This window comes from Lonchura striata, chromosome 1 (genome assembly GCF_050655825.1).
Source record: "Lonchura striata isolate lonStrDom1 chromosome 1, ASM5065582v1, whole genome shotgun sequence".
NCBI classification, from domain to species: domain Eukaryota; kingdom Metazoa; phylum Chordata; class Aves; order Passeriformes; family Estrildidae; genus Lonchura; species Lonchura striata.
In genome coordinates this window covers 19801065-19817509 of record NC_140703.1, presented here as the reverse complement: position 1 = coordinate 19817509, position 16445 = coordinate 19801065, and the positions used below count along the sequence as shown (strand labels likewise).

The 16445-nt window shown below is 50.0% G+C and overlaps 1 protein-coding gene across 6 annotated transcripts in view; it reads right to left on the bottom strand.

The window, feature by feature from the left end:
• Positions 1 to 7637, bottom strand: part of TIAM1 (TIAM Rac1 associated GEF 1) — a 155895-nt gene extending 148258 nt beyond the window's left edge. For 2 of the 6 annotated variants that reach the window (XM_085567164.1, XM_085567400.1), the window contains exon 1: positions 7487 to 7637. The gene's annotated coding sequence lies outside the window, so the exon portion shown is untranslated. The remainder of the gene's footprint in view (positions 1 to 7486) is intronic. The other 4 variants (XM_085567217.1, XM_085567519.1, XM_085567308.1 and 1 more) reach the window with 3 other exon arrangements.
• Positions 7638 to 16445: the final 8808 nt, after the last annotated feature.

Below are 16445 nucleotides of genomic sequence, written 5' to 3'. Positions count from 1 at the left end.
CTTGCCATCTCCACTCACAGCTTTAAAAAACCAAGAGGAAAATCCAATAGTGTATACCCAGCAAAGCAGGGGGCTAGCGAGGAAAAAGGATCCTAAAAAGACACTTGTTAACGATTAGGAGTTGAATGCACGTTTAATGGAACATCCTGTTCATTAGTGATGGAATTTCATTAGTCCTTTAAGGGAAAGCAACACATGGAAGAGACAAAACACAATCAATTTCTCCTGGAACTGCACACACCACCACAGTGAGCCTCAGCAAGCTCATCCCAGCCCATATTAAACCCACAATCAATTAATACTAATTGCTCACCTTATTTTCACAGAGGGATCAGAGCACTCCAGCGAGGCTCAATAACAAAAGGCGATTTGTGCAAAAGCAACTCAATTGTCTGGTGTTTATATATTCATTTAGCTATGCATTTCATTATGCTGGCAGATGATTCTGTCAGCTCCAGTGCCCTGCCTCAGAACCACCCCTGGGCAAAGGGGCAGCACGAGGCCATCCTGCTGCTAGAATTCACAGAATAAACAAAGTTTTATGAGTCAAAGATCCCAAAAAATCTTCACTGCCAGATCTGCCAAAGTGTCAGTGTGACTCTCCCAGGACACAGGCATGGCCAAGCCAGGAAGTGTGTTTTAGCAGAAACAAGCCAGGATTTATGTTCACAGAATCCTGGGATGGCTGGGATCTCTAGAGATCATCCAGCCAACCTCTCTGCCAAGGCAGGGTCACCTGCAGGAGGTGACACAGGAATTTGGGATTTTGGGGATGCCTCCAGAGATGGAGACTCTGGGCCCCCCCTGAGTGGCTGTTCCAGGGCTCTGCCCCCTCCATGGACAGAAGTTCTCCCTCAGGCTGAGGTGGAACTCGTTGTGTTTCAGTTCATGGCCATCACTGGCAGCTCCTGGATCACAGACACCAAACGCTCTGGATCAAACCCACTGCTACCTCTTGAAAGCCTGATGGCACCACGACATTAGATTAAGTGGAAAAGTTAACTGCGCTCAGCTCTCTCTGCAGGGTTTATTTCCTTCCTGTGTTTCTGCAGATTTGAAAGTGACTCTTCAACTGCATCACACCTGCCCAGACATCAGGGAAGGTTCCTGGAGAAGGAACAAGCTACAGATGGAGGTCTCCAGCAAGTCCTGCAGGTAGGAATGCAGAAATGCAGGTAGGGCATGAATTTAGGCTTTCATGGAAGTTGCAAAGAGCACAGAAATGCCAGGAACTCACTGGGTGGTCAGGAAGCAGGACTCTCAAAGTTTCAGACACACTTCCCATAAGCAAACTGAGGTGAGGGGCTGATGCAGCCCAACAGAGCCCTGCTGGAACAGGGAGGGACAGGCTTTTTGTCCAAGGCCTGCTGGTGACTGAGGACAGCAACTTCCAGGGAAAATCCCAGCAGAGTTCAGTGGAGGGATGGAGTGGAAGGGCCAGAGAGGCCATTCCTCCCCAAGTCAGGCTAAGATTTGCCTTAGAAGAGGTAAAGTGTGATTGTCTGGGGTATGGGATCATTTGAAACAACAAAACCTGCCTGCTGCTCCAGCAATGGATGGGTCCCATGGACAAGCAGGAACTGGATCCCAGCTGGAATTGCCCTGGCTTGCTGAGAGCTGCATGTCTGGCTGAGCACTGCTTCTAAGGGAGGCTGGAAAGCCAGAGGGAAGGCTGAAGCCCTGATAATTCTACCAGGTTACTGCAAAACACAAAAATGTATAAAAAAAGGGGAGGTGGGGAATCAAAAAAACCCAAAAGCCAAGCAAAACTTTCCTAATGCTGCTGGCTTTCTGCACACTTCCTCCTGCACATCAGACAGGCAAGACACAGGCAGGCAGTCGGGGTATTTGTGTTCTTGCAGGGGAGTGCTAGTGCAGCAGGAAAAATCGTGGGCAAGGAATTCCACCGCAGCTTTCTGGCACGAGGCTTTACATCTCCAGATATAAGATGTTTTGAGTGAGAGATGAGAGATGTTTTCCAGCTGTGGTTTAACTGGAGCCCAGAGACATTCAGCTGCTCAATAAAGGTAGTTCCAAGAGCACTTTTTGACAACAAAGGGAGAGGAAACTCCAGTCATCTGATGGCGCTTTTGTCAGCCAGTCTGAGCGCTGACTGAGGAATCATGAGACGGGTCACTCAGCAGGGAAAAAGATTTTTCTTGAGGCGCTGGGTTTAGGGCGAGCCCAGAGCAGCAGGATTGGGAGAGCGGGGATTTGGCCCCTCAATCGCAGTGCTGAGGGAAGACAGACCTGCCCCGCAGCAAGGCACACAATTAGGCAAAGCAAACGAGTTGTCAATAAACCCTTGAGCGTTCAATGAGATGTCGCTAATGGGGAGGCAAATGTACACTGTCAGAATCCCTGTCACGAGAGCAACAATCCCCAAGTTATGCTTGATGTCTCTGTGATGAAGCTATTTTCAGCTGCTTTGAATCTTCTTCAGGAAAGGCAGTCTCGGAATTTAAAAAAAAAATTTTAAAAAAAGTCATGACTGTTCTGAGCTGAGATGCACACACTTCATCAGTCCAGGTGTTTAAATTATTTATACATGAGGAGGAAAACTGTACTAATCTTAGGCACAGCTCATATGAAAGGGAAAAACAGACACAAAGGCATGCCAAACGCTGTGATGCAGCAGAGAATCCTCTCACGCACAAGGTAACTCTAGCCAGAGGTGTCCCAAGCGTTTGTTACTGCAGCCTGGGCTGCAGAACTCAAAACACAGAGATTTGCAGCCACCAGAAGAAAGGTTTCCCGACTGGGAGGTGAAATTACTGTTTTCAGCCAGCACAAAGCCCTAGTCCAAAGTTGGTACTTTGCCTAGCTGGAAAGGGCAGAACTTTAAAACTGGGCTTTTCTTAACCCAGTGTCTGGGGGAGAGCACAGCACTTCAGGAATTGCTTTGCCCCAAATGAGTGCTCAGGAGCAGTCTGCCCCTCCTCATCACCAACACAGGGAAAGCAGCCTTGCCTTCCCTCTCCCCTCTGATGTGAGCCTTCTCCTCCTCTCTCACCTGCCAAAGCTGCAGGGAGACTTCCCCCTTGGAAGATACATGGCACAGCCCACTGCAGCCTTGCTCCAAACTAAAATCCCATCCCACATCACAAAGCTTGGGCTGAGAACAGAGAAGGAAAAACCTTCACCTTCCCTGAAAGATACTAAAGGAGACGTTCAAGGTATTGCAGCTCTCTTCCAGCTGCTGTTTCCATCATTTTGTTTCTCTAATCTGGGCAGCACACCAAAGATCACAAGGTTTGGGGTTTAAGTTTCATTTCAAAAACATCTCATAGGAGAAGAATTGTTCCTCCATTTTATTAAGCAAAGCCTATAGGCTGCTGACAGGGCTGCTGCAGGTGGCAGCATCAGTGGGACATTACATGCTTGGTAAATATGTGAAGAGGAAGACACTGAGCTGGAAGGCTACTAATAAAAACAGAGAGGAAGACCCCTGAGACACTCGCTTTGTAATTCCTTTTGACACCAGCCAACATTTAAAGTCTCCTGGCTGAGTTTACCTGAGAAACCTACAAAGCACTTTACAGCATTGTTGCTCAAACCAATGCAAGTACCCAGCAGGTCGATTTCCAAGGGAATGTTGTATTTGATACTGACACAACACTTCACTGAACAAGGTGAAAGTAACACGGAAGCGACACCCGCTGCTCGGAAAGTAACTGAGCTGCACCGGGAAAGTGACTCCTTGTTATACATAAGGTCCTTGAAATTACTGCTCAGGTAAGTGTCTGGGAGACACTGCAGGAGGGACACGGCTTCACAGGGAGCCAAAGGGGAAAGAGAAAGAAATAAAAAAAAAATAGTAACAGACCAGCTATTGGCACTATGGCATGCCCAGCTGCCCCCAGGAATCCTGAGACCCACTCCTTTATTTCCAGCCTTCATCTGATGATTCTTTTCAGCTGACATCTGCCTTTTTACACTGTTTTCCCAGATTGTATTTTTGTCATTAGTTCTGGACAGAGACGAGATCACAGAGCCACAGAATCTCCTGAGCTGGAAGGGCCCCACCAGAGCTATCCAGCCCAACTTTGCCCAGCACAGATACCCCAACAATCCCACCCTGGGCATCTCTGCAGCAATGTCCAAACGCTCCTGGAGCTCTGTGGGGCTGTGGGCAGCCTGGGCAGTGCCCAGCACCTCTAATATCCAACACAAACCTCCCTGGCACAGCTCCAGTCCTTCCCTGTCACTGTCCCAGGGAGCAGAGATCAGAGCTGCCCCTCTGGAGGAAGCTGCAGATCTCAGTGAGATTCCCCTCAGTCTCCTCTCCTCCAGCTGAACATTCCAAGTGCCCTCAGCTGCTCCTTGTGTGGCTCCTCCAGATCCTTCACCATCCTCATGTCCCTCCTTTGGGCACTCTCCAACAGCTTAAGACCTTTTTTATGTTGTGTTGTGCAAAATTATCCCCACTCAGCAGAACACATGTCATTCCTTTTTGTCTTTTTTTAGCTTGGAATTTAAATTTTTTTTGGTGGATTATTTAGGGTTTTTTTTCATTAAAGTGCCTTTTGCTCTAAGCATAATTACTTTGGGGGCTGGCATTTCCCATCCCAGTTTTTGTGGCAGAGGCACACACCTGAAGAAGATCTGCTTGGCCCATCAAGGCTTTCAAACACGTTCACAGATAAGCACAGCTGTGTTTTTAACAGTAGCTGAGATTAAAGAATTTAAGAAAGGAAAATTTGAAATAACGTTTCATGCTTTAGTTAACAGTCTTCCAAGACACAAAGCTGCTCCAGTTGCTCTGGAAACTGTAACTTGGACACAACCATGCAGATACATCAACCCCCTGGCTATAAATGAAACCACTTTAGCAACACTGCACATTTGGATGAGAAACATTTATTAAAGCGAGCATTGCATCCCGATCCTCCTATAGCAAGGGCACATCCCATGGTCCTCCACAACAGTGCACAGCTCTGGTTTCCTTTGAGCTCTAAGGGACACAAGAAGAATCAGGGGGGCTGTGGGTCTACCACTGAAATAACAACCCCCCAGGTGAGGGATAAAGGGGAAGCACTGGTGGGTGTCTGAGGGATACACCATGGATGTGCCTCTCACACCCCAGGCATGACACCAGCACCAAAGGGAAGGCTTGGAAGACAAAGGGACATGATGGCCAGGCTAGTGTTTGGTGCACACACCCCTGGCCCAGGAGAAGGCTGGGAATTTATTATTCATGTTCCCAGGAAGCTGGGAACAGAGCAAGAGCAGCCCCTGGGAGAAGGGAAGCGGGACGGGGACGCTCAAACACCGAGCAGGAGGAACGAGAGAGGGGTGCTCGCGGAGGAGGACTGGACACGGCACCACACCAGATGCCAGCCACATGGGCTTTTTAAAAACAGGGGAAATATTCCATACACAAACCATGGCCTGAGTGCTGGTTGCTGTGGAAACCATAACTTTGAATTCAGTGGCTAAAACCCAGCACTGCTATTTATACCATGCTCCTCACTACAGCACGAGAACTTCGCCCTGAAAGCAGAGCTCTGGTACTCACAAACATGGTTCTCCCCTGTTACGCACACTGATCCCCCCAAACCAGGCAGCACAAGGCTTTCCCAATGCTCCTCGCCACTGAAGGGCTGCACAGCACCATCACCTCTAATGGGCAAAAAAGCCCCCACCAGTGCCTTTCCTCTTCCAAGCAAGACCAGGTGAATCCCTGGATGGACATGGGGCAGGAGTCGTTGGATTCTGCTTTGGCCAAGAGCACCCAGAGACACCAAAAAGGCCGTTTCAAACAGCAGTTTATCTGGTCTCCCTCGAGGCAAATTCCAATCAGCATCTCCTGAGATGATGCAGGGCCAGAGCCCAAAGTCAGTTACCATTAGAGATGACAACCATTTGTGTAAGAACTCCAGAATATTGCCTTTAATATCCCAGAAAGCATAACTGGGTCATTAATGCAAGAATAACAGCAACAGCAGAAATGCTGCAGAATAAACCATTTTGGGGAGAAATCCCTGTCACAACAGGCATTTTAAAGCTGCTCTGCTGTTGGAGAAGGAAATGGCTTTTTCCTCCATGGGAATCATGATTCTGGGGCAGAAAGTGCTCCCAAAGTGGGAACAGGAGCGATCTGTCTGCAGCCAAAGCTGAGGTGAGCCAACTATGCTACATTCCTTTTCCACCTTCACCATTGCAGGGCCTGGAAGGGAAGAAACAGCCCCATTCATTCCCCACCCACTTCTCAGTCCTGTTTTCCCCTAGCAGGACGAAGGTGCAAGTGTAGCATAGCCAATAACTATCACAGGGTGACCATCCCCTTCCAAGACCCTTCCCAGAACCCAGACACCTCTCAGCCCCCAAACGGGTGCAGAAGGGCAAAGAAGGCAGAAGCTGGGAGGGAACCACACTCACCAAGGTCACCCACACCTCCAGAATCCCACGGGACCATCCCATCCCTGCGGCTCCCTGGGAAGCAGCAAGGACAGCAGCTCTGTGCAATCCAACAGTAACACCCTGCCTGCCCAAGGCAGGGTTTTCCAGGGCAAGGGCAGCCAGGGACTGCACAGGGACAAGAGTGGGGATGCAGCAGACAAGCTCCAGGAGCTGCCAAGCCAGGAAGGGTTGCAGGAAGGTATTGGGCCCTTACAGCACAGGTGAAGGCAGTCTTGCCTGCCCTTGCTCAATAATTTACATCACAGCACTGAAGTGTCATTGAAAACGACAGGAGCATTTTAATAATACAGGAAGGGGAAAAGATGCTCTAATCTCAAGACACCACACCAATTGCTCCACAGATCTCAGCCTCCCCTGATTTATTCCAATACATTTTTTAAACAGAATTTCAAAATTATTAACAACTCCCGAGTGCTACCTACTCCGTAGCCCTGGTCAGTTACTGCCAGCCCAGTCCTTGGGATGCCCCGATCACGCGGGAAGGAAGGGCCATTGACAAGGAACAACAACAACAGGTCACTTTTCCCCAGCGCTTCCCCAGCCAAGGCGGCAGCGCTGGAAACACGCACTGGTTCCTGCCATGCCATCAGGACCGCGCTGGTGCCAGGGCTGCCGAGGACCCCAGGGCTGCGAGCATCCCTCGGGAGCCGCAGCTCCCGCAGGGCAGCGCTCCCGCGGCTCCCCGGCCTGCGAGCATCCCTCGGGAGCCGCAGCTCCGGGCCGTGCCTGCCGCCGATGACCCCGCGGCCGAGGCGGGCTCCCCACCTGCCCCGCACCGCTCACCTGTGCCCGCCGCGGCGCCTCGGCCCGCTCGCCCGCGCTTCACCGGCGGGGCAGGCACCGGGCTCCGGCCGGCATCGAAGGTCCCGCAGCCCCAGCGGGGTCCGGCGGGGACATTTCCAGCGGAGCCCCGGCGCTCCCGGAGGCTGCGGCAGGGCTGGCTCGGCACCCGCCGCACGCCCCCCGCGCCGAGCAGAGCGGTGATGGGGCCGCCCGCGATGTCCCGGCGCGGGGCGCTTCGGCGAGCGCGGCGATGCGGGGACGCGACCGGACGCGCACTCACCTGCACGGCGCCGGGCGGGCTGGCGGACGATCGGTCGGTGGGTGGTCGGCGGAGGGCGGCAGGCGGGCGGTGGCCGCGGGCCGATCGCTGGCCGGGGGTCGCCGCCCGCCCCGGGAGCCGCTCCCGGTGCCCGCCGGGCGCCCGCGGCTCAGCGCGCGAGAGGCGCCGTGGCCGCCTTGATCCCTCCGCCCGCCGCGGCCGGCGCCGCCCATTGGCCATTGGCGCGTCAATCCGGGCCGCGCCGGCCAATAGGAGGCGGCGGCGGCGGCGGGGCGGCCTTTGGAGTCGAGGAGCCCCGCGCGTGACAATGGGCGCGCGCGGCCGCGCGCGGGAGGGGCGGGGCCTGGGCGCGGCCAATCGCGGCGCGGTGCGCGCGGCCCCTCGCGGCCCCTCAGCTCCGGAGCCCCCGCGGCGGCAGCGCCGCGGCGCGCTCGGCTCCCCCCGCCGCCCCTGCCGCTCCCGCCGAGCCCGCCCCGCTCGTCCGCACGAAGGAAACCCTCTCACGCCGCCCTCCGAGCGCCAGCGAGCCGGCCGCTGCTTTATTGTTGGCCGGGGGTGCGCGGCTGGGTGTACGGCAGAGTTCCAGGCTCCCCGCAGGCACGGATGCAGAACTTATTCACCTATTCATACGTTTCATCCAATAATGGCATTTCTAAATCACACAGCTCTCCTTCATTAGTTAGTATTCCATCCTACTGGTTATTGATTGCTCACGTTATGTTAATTAGTTCATAGTCTTAGTCTTTTTATTATCTATTTCCTCCAGCAGGTCTTCTCCAAGACATCTACTGACTCTTTTTTTAGTCTCTTCTTTACCTTCTATTTTCTGCAAAACGTTCTTGTGGTCTGTAAATTTTGCGTTCCAGATGTCCAAGCACACCAATCCATTTTTCTCTCCCAGGCTTGGTCACTGAAGCCCATCAGAGTTCATTCATCTGAAGTTAACGTTTCAGCCATTCTGCCCATAAACCACTAAAGTAGCTTATGACAGCTTCGCTAAATGCTAGTGAGGATTAATCCAAGAATAACAGGCGATAATTAATATACATAAGGGTTATGATAAATTAAAACAATTAATTTGAAAGTTAATTAAAACCATTAACTAAAATGATAAAGCTCTATCGTTTCTGACAAGGCAGTGGGGAACTGCTTGAGGCACCTTTTCCTCCCTGGCTCCTTCAGAGCCCCCAGGACCACTGCTGAGCTTTTCCTGTCTCTGCCTCTGTCCCAAAATGCGGAATGTGCCGAATTTCCCTTAAATAGGATGTTCTCTGATGTTTGATCTTTGTACACTTTCAAGCCTAATCAGCTGGAAAGGAGACGTAATCTCAAAAACAGAGAGCAGCCAACAAGCTCTAGGTGTTAGAAAAACAAATTACTTGCTAGGATGTAGGGCTGGACGTAGGGGAGGTGACCAAAGCTTGGGAAGAAGGACATGCCTCTGATAGGGGACATGAAGAATGCAGAAGGATATTTGGCAGAATCCCCAAGATAGCAAAGAAACTCGTAAAAAGTGCAGAATGAGCTCCCACTGGGGAGAAGAAAGGGAATTCTGGGAGGGCAGATCGTGAGCACCAGCTCCAGAACCCCACCTACTCAAAAGAAGAGGAGCCCCGAGCACGGGAATGAGCAGGAGAAGCCAGAGAATCATTAACCAAGAGACGACAGAGCAGTAATTAATAAGAGAACTGTGTAACTTGTACCAGCGAATATGAATGCCTTTGTTTGCACCATGTGGGACACGGCTCAGCCCAAGGGGAGTACTCTTGGATTTTGTTAAGCCTCAGCTCCAGCCCGGAAAAGCACATTTTATAATGCACTAATAATAAATAAACATCTGCTGTGTCTGAACTGACAGTGGATTTTAACACAAAAAACTGTGAGCACCTCCCCAACACCTTTGAAAGTCAGAGTGGGGAAATCCAAAGCAACCCATTGTGTATCTAATAAAGAATATTTCTTTTCTAATACTGTGTGTTTGTTCTGCCTTTAAAAATCAAACACAACATTTCAGATACCATTATTCACATGTTGCTTCTAAATCAAGTCCAAATATTAAATGTCAGTTTTCTTCATCAAGCCACTGACTAATTAATGGCAGATTTGAAATGGCATTACCACACCAAGAACTTCAGGCAGAGCATTTATCAGCAAGATTAAACACGGGTCCTTTCCTGATGTTGATTCCAGGTGTGCCAGGGACACAGGCAGGAATTCCTCCCCCAAATCCCGCCTAACTTTGCTCCTGGCAGTGGGAAGCCATTCCCCGTGTCCCGTGGCACAGCCCGGCAGGATGCGCAGCCCAGCGGACCCGCGGCTTGTGCCGGCTCGGGTGGGCACATTTGTAACTAATCCCGCCTGCTTTGCTGCTTTCCCAGGGCCTCGGCGTGCAGTGCCCGAGGTTCATTTCTCGTCTGACAGCTCCGGTTTCTCCGCACACCGAGCCCCATCTCTTCACTGCATGCCCGGGCTGCTGTGCCAAGCCCGTGTGCTGCTTGTCCCCCTCCACCGACTCGCTGCTCATTTGGGAGCTGCTGCTTTTGTCCCGCGGTGATTGCATAAAAGGTTCGGCTTTCCTCCAAAATGTTTCCAAAGGAAGCAGAAGACGGGCATGAGCTGAAAATTCCCCCTGAAAACACTCGTCAATTGCCCGGCAGCAGTAAACCTTGTTTTCAGGGAATGCAGCAGGGGTAAAACACCTCCCCAGTGAAATCCTGAGTTTAGGAATGGTTGAGCTGCGCAAAGGAGAGCCGTTTCGGACAGGGGCACGCGGGAGGAGCTCAGCCAGAAAGAAACAATATGGTAACTCCCAAAGAACACAGTAAAACCTAGCTGCAAGGGAGGCAATTCCCTGATTGGAAACACGGCGCAGCATTCCTCATGGAAGAATCTGTTTGGAGGAGGAAGGCTCAGAAGCAAAGTTCTGTCTCTGCTGCAGACATTCCACTTGTTAAATTTTGTAAATAAAGCCTTTTTTCCTCTTTGCAATGCACATTGTGGTATTTCTCCTCCACACAAAAGAATGCTCCGGCTCCAGAGCAGTGCATGCCCGTACCTGAGAGACAGGAACCACGGGGGACATTTCAAGGGGGAAGGTGGAAAAAGGGTCTTTAAAAAAATTTAAAAAAATAAAAATCGAGGAAACTGTTATTTGAAAAATAGTGGTAGAGTGTGACCAGTACAAACCAGGTCATCCAAACTGGTTTGAATTAGGTCTTGTTCTGTACTGGTGAAACACTTACTTTCCTGTCAGATTTCCCTGTAGCTCACAGAAGATGTTCACCACGACCCAAAAACTGTTGCCTTATTTTTGCCTTAGAAAATAGGAACAACAAGGTAATAATGAAAATTTCTGGATTTTATGTAAGTGACTCAGATTGATTGCCAGCTCTATACACAGAAGATAACTATTCCTGTTGTGTATGAATTTTTCTGAGGACAGTCTGCTCCCCTAAGTGCAAAATATCCATTAGACCTCCTAGTCCTTTGTAGAAGCTCTCCCGGGTCTCTGCATGCTTCAAAAATCACAAAAAAAAAAAAGCCTCCCCAGGTGTTTTTCGGCTGCTATTTCTGTCAGGCTGCAGTGAGGCTGGTAGTGGGATCACATTCTGTAGGATTATGTAAAAGAGGGAAAAGCATTTGATGAATTACTGCCCAGCCCAGACTGTCTTTTGAGGAAGGCTGTTATCTGTGTTCTGCGGTGCTGCGGGTGAAGTGGTCTGTGAAATCAGAGTTCCCTGGATAATGGCAGAGCTGGGGCTTTCCCAGGGGTATTGCTGCCCATCTCACAGGACCTGCATGAGGCAGGCAAGAGCCTTGGCTTCCAATCCTGTTTGTTGTCAGCTTATTCGATTAAAGTCTTGCTTTCAATGTCAGTGCTAATTTCTGAGAACCCCAGAACGGTTCTGGCTGGGAGGCGCCTTAAAGCCCATTCATTCCCACCCCCTGACATGGCAGGGACACCCAGGCTGCTCCAAGCCCCATCCAGCCTGACCATGGGCACTTCCAGGGATCCGGGGGCAGCCACAGCTGCTCTGGGCACCCTCACAGGGAAGCATTCCTCCCCAAAATCCCATCCATCCCTGCCCTCTGGCAGACGGAAGTTCATTCTCTCCCAGCCTGTGTTTGCCCTTGGCACTGTCCCCACCCAGGTGCAGCCCTTGCCCTTGGCTTTATTGAACATCACCAGGTTGTTACAGGGCCACTCTGCAGCCCATCCAGGTCCCTCTGGGTGTCCCATCCCTTCCCTCTGGTGTGTGCCACCACCACAGAGCTCAGTGCCATCAGTCCCACTGTCCTTGTCACCAGCAAAGACATTAAATAATTCTCCCACAGAAAAACAGTTGGGCTCAATGATCCCCAGGGACTTCTCCAACCTAAACAATTCCATTGTTCTATGCCCATGGCACGTACAGAGGCACACAACTGCTTGTGAAAGGTACAGGAGAGAGTGCCCCCAGCCCTCCTGGCTACATCACTAGCCCAGAGCTTTTCTTCCTCAAATATTAATGTTTTCCTGATTACCTGCTGCTTATGGGAAGGTGACTGTGCCCATGTACTCCTCTGAATAATTCATTTAAAATATGAAAGCCAGACAGAAGTGACTTTTTACTTACCATGGTCTGTCCAATCCATCCTTTCCCAGTGAGGGAAGCACTGGGAAGCATTCCCAGCATCCCAGTGTTTTAGAGATAGCAGTATGGAGAGCAAAACCAGTGCCAGAGTTGTTAGAGAGCCTCTTCTCCCATGTGTGTCCATGTGGAGTGGGGAAGGAAGGCAGGAACTGCAGGGAGAAGTGGGAGGCAGGGCTGGGAAGCAGGGCAGTGAGATGCCCCTCAATTTTTCCATGTTTTTGAGCCACACTGAGCAGCATTGCTTCTGCAGGGCTTGTGGGCAATGGGGTCACTGCCTTGCCTCCAAATAAACAAATTAAACCATCAGTGCAGACATGGGCCATTTGTACTTCTGCTACCTATGGTGCCACTCACTTTAAAATCCTTTTTCCCCAGACAGATTGGTTTCATGTTCATGGATGGGGCTTTCCCCCCACAAATACAAGTCCTTAAGCTCTTTGTTTTTATAGCAGTCTGTGCACAATGCCATGTAAGATCTGCTCTGGGTCCCCAGAAGAATTAGAGCAATCATTTCTAGCCCTGTGAAAAGCTTCTGGATCTTTTTCCATACTAGTTGTTTTCTACCCTTGCAAGACGGATTGTCTCCTCCACAAAACTATGAGCTATCCTCCACAGTTCCTGTGGGACATGAAAGAAAGGTTGTTTTTTTTTTTCCTTTCCACAGTTTATGTTGCCACACAGTTCAAGATTCATCAAGGTACCCAATTTATAAGACTAGATAGAAAAGCACTTTTATTTTTGTGGAGCTGATCTGCTTACATCATTCCTTCCCTTTGCATCCTCAGACCCCTCACTCATAAAAGGTTTTTGTTGTTGTTGCTGTTGTTGTTGTTGCTGTTTTGGGGGAGTTTTTTTGTTTGTTTTTGTGGGTTTTTTTTTGTTGTTTTTGCGGGTTTTTTGTTGGTTTTGCTACTCCAAATTTTACACTATTTTGCCAAAGAAAAGCACTGTGGAAATAAAAGCCTATCCCACAAAGATGGAGCACTAGCGCCATCCGGTGTCACTCCCTGACCCCGAACTGCCTGCACCAAACAACCCCAAACTCTTCCCCCTGCAGTCATCCACATTGCCACTTTTGTCCCCAGCAGAGCCCACGCTGAACCTGAAAAAGTGTAAGAAGCAACAAGTTGGTTCTAGCTTCTGCTAAACACGTTTTTCCTTTCCTGACTCTATTTTCTGTACAAACTGTCCTTAGAGGTCAGTTTCTGAATGCCCAGAAATGTAAATGCCATAGGGGGACCTTGTGGCTCTCCACAACTCCCTGCCGGGGGGCAGGACAAGAGGAAAGGTGCCAGGAGGCTGCAGTGAGGAGGATTTTCCTCTGGAGAGATGCCTGGCACAGCAGGGCAGGGCTGCACCCTCTGCCTGTGCCAAGCAACTCCCTCGGTCTCTCAGACCTGAAGCACGGCATGTCAGAGCAGTCCTGGCCAGAAAATCCCTGCTCTTCAAAGCGTAGCTTAGCCACAGGCTGGGATTAGGGAATAAACACAATCAGTGCTGCTCTCCAGCAGCTCCAGCTGCGGGCAGAGCGGCACTGCCAGGCTGGGCACTGCCAGGCTGGGCACGGCCAAGCCCTCCCCACGCTGTGACACAGTGGCTACCAGCCAGGGACTGTCAGCAGCCTTAAATTGTCCCACCAGGCCCACGTGCCCGCCTGGATGCCCCAGAGTGCCAGGCCTGGATGTGGCTCAGCACAGACACCGCTTCTGGAGATGCCACAGCCTCTTCCAAAGAAGCCCCACAGCCCAGCCCTGGCAGAGCCCGTGGCAGGGGCTGAAGTCTCTGCACAGAGCTCAGTGTGGACGGGAACTTCTGCTCCTGCCTCCAGCTCCAGCAGCCACAGCCCAGGCCCTGGCCCTGGCCCTGCAGACACAGAGGTGCTCTGAGTACCTTTTGAGAAGGTGTTGCAGCCACATGAGCCCGCAGGGTACAAAGTCTGCAGGCTGCCTCCTGCAGCACCCTTCGGCCCTTTGGCATGGCTGGAGACTGCGGAAATATCTCCACACAGATGCAGGACACGTAAATACTCATGAATAAATACTCCACAGTGCCATGGAAGCTGTATGAAAATATGTGGCCAGTGCATTTTCCACTTTTTAATTGCTTGTATTAAACCAGCACCCCAAAGCCTCATTTTACTGACAGCTCTACAAACCCAATGGTGCCCAACCATGCAGAGCTCCCAGAAAACAAGCCACGTGTTTAAAACTCCAAATAAAACCACATCTTTGTTATTCTGGACACCTGTCTGCTATATTCTGTTTGTCCTTCCAGCTTTCCTGCAGAAACAGGGTAGTTTACCCTGTGGCAACATTTATTTTCTAATTGCATAATAATTAGCATTTTCCCTGTGGTTTTGTACTTTGCATCTCAAGGATTACCCAACAGAGCTGAGTTAAATCCAAGCCACCTCACCCTTGGTGTCCTGACACCTGCTGTACCACTAAACTGTGCCACTGTGCCTGTGGCAAAAATGAGAGTGCAGGGCAGTTTGTGTTTGAAATAAATCCAGACGAACCCCCTGGATCTTCCCTCTGGCACACGCTCACATGGGCTGGGACTTGCAGAGTTTTTTGTTTAGTTCAATTACCAGTGTAAGAATTTCTCAAATAAAAACTGGCAATAAAGTCTAAAACTAAGCTACCCTTTCTCATCACTGGGAATGAAATCCTTGTCCAGTCATAAAGCATGACAAGGTACAGGGTTTCTTTGGACTTTGTTGATTTTTATCCAAGTTGATATTTTGAAATGCACATCCCATAAATATTGTCTCTATACACAGACACACAGTGTTTTGGTTGCATTCCTTTAGGTGCCTTTCAGTGGCCAACTAACATTCCTGAGTGCATAAACAAAAACACAACAATTTTCAGATGTGCTTTTTGGACAATATTCTATCTTTGGCCAGTTTCAGAAAGGATATTTCCATGCTCTAGCTTAAAAACAATTTAAAACTCCAGCTAAGATTCAGTTTGATTGCGCTCATCCCTCTGTGCCGCAGCTCCAGAAACCCTATTTTCCTCCATCCTGGTTTTCCTGGCTCTGTGGTCCCAGTTTCAGCCTGTCAGGCTGTTTCCATGGGGAATCCTGTCCAGGCTTTGGTGCTGTGTGGAATACTTGAAGCACTTGGTGAACTGGCAAAAGTAGCAGGAATATTAGAAATAATCAAAGCCCTCCATGGGCAGACCTTGGCAGAGAGATGCAGCTCTCGCCCCACGGTGGGGACAAAGTTCTCACAACCAGGAGGAATTGTTCATGCCACACAACTCTTGATCAGGACACAGGGAGCCCATTCCAGCTCTGAACATTCCAGCTCTGTGCTTCTCCCAGAGAATCACCACAAGCAGGAAAAATTATTTATTTGCACCACAGGAAACACAACTCTCAAAATTCCCTCTTCTTTTTGAACCCGTATAAAATCTCACTGAGGAATTGTTCCCTCAAGATCTTTATCCTTGCTCTAGGCCTTTTCACGGGACCTGAGGTTTGGGATTTTTTGCTACTTTGTCACATTTTGCTGAGAAGTGTATTAACTTTTCTCTACATAGCTTAGGTTGCTGTTAACCTGCATCACGCAGCAGTTATTTCATCCTTTAAACTGGCAGATTAGGAGAGAATCAAGATGCCAAAACTGCCTTTAAACTGGCAGATTAGAGAGAATCAATATGCTCTTTCTCTTCTGTCCTCTCAGCTCTGACTCTGATATTCCAAATAATAAAATAATCACGTCACCATTTGATGTGGCTGGGTCAAATGATTATTTTTGTGCTGTCAAACACCACGTTCAGCTGCACTGGGAGGGGGGTGGGGGTGGATTTTCTCACCTGCTGACAAGATTTAAGAAAATAAATGAGTTAAAAATAAGTATGTGGGACAAAACATAACAAAACTTGCCCAACTGAGGCACCCCAGGTATCCTGACACTGATTATTAACGCCATCAGCCTCTGAAATTACTTTTGGTTATTTCACTTCGCCTATGAAGAAACCTGACACATCTGGCTCTCACCCATCTGTTTGTGCCACACTCGTGTTGGGGCATGGAGAAGGGCAGATCTTGGAACTGATCTTGTTTTCCAGGGAGGAAACAATAAACCTGATGAAAACATCAGGGCGGGTTTGGAGATCAGACTCAAAGTAAGAGAAAGCCCTTCAGTGATACAGTGATAAGGGAAGTAAAATGAGACATTACCATGTTTAAGGAGTTTAGAAACCTCTTTAAATGAAACAAGGGCCACCTCGAGGGCACTGGAAGCTCTCCTCCCGATGGAGCAGGCTCAGGGTGCTGCTGTTGTGCCTGTTTCCTCACAAGTGACTGAGTCTCCT